The sequence below is a fragment of the Coturnix japonica genome, chromosome 2, assembly GCF_001577835.2.
Source record: "Coturnix japonica isolate 7356 chromosome 2, Coturnix japonica 2.1, whole genome shotgun sequence".
In the NCBI taxonomy this organism is placed as follows: Eukaryota; Metazoa; Chordata; class Aves; order Galliformes; family Phasianidae; genus Coturnix; species Coturnix japonica.
The window spans coordinates 10560017-10560814 of NC_029517.1; positions in this window are offsets into that span (position 1 = coordinate 10560017).

Genomic DNA, 798 nt, shown 5'->3' on the forward strand with positions numbered 1-798 from the left:
GAGAGAAAGATTATTATTATCATTATTATTAATTTATTCTGGTTTTAGGTGTGATTTTTTTCCTTTCCTCCAGCTTCTGGACATTCTTAGGAACTGATGCAAATATTTCCCTTCCCCTTACACAGACATTTGTGAAAAAAAGATGCAGATATATGTCCTGTTATTAAGGATAAACACAGATGCTGAAAGTGTGAAGTATTAGCAGTCACTAACAGTACTGACTATAAGTCAAGATGTTTCACCCACACTAACAGTTCCCAATTGCCTTCCTTCTGAATTCTAATACCAAGAAGGGTTAAAAGACCAGACTTTATTTACTGCTACTACTGCTGAGAGTGTTAGTTTCTCCCATTAATGTGTGCAGAGCATCCAGGTGAATTTTTTTCTGTGAATATAGGTCATATTCCAGCTGTACTTTTCTTTCAGGGATGGAACCTCACTTGTGTGTACAGGTCCCTTGCATGTAGCTGACATCCATGCTTCTCTATTGGTTTAATCATGAAGGAAACACAGGAGGATGGAATCCTAATGCAAGACAGTGAAAGGTGCATTGCTGCAAAGGATCAGTGCCCTGCAGAGCAAGGAGAGCAACTTCTAAAGTAGATGAGCAGGAAATCTCTTTCCTTTTCATATTCTCAAAATAGTGTGAAGGAATACATTAAAATATGTCTGCAATGGTATACCTGTGTAATTCAGCACAGTGTTCCCCAGTTATGATCACAACTGAAAACATTTTTAGTGTCCAGTGCTATCTGAATGCTTGCTCTACAGCACTACATATACCATTGGCCACAAAAT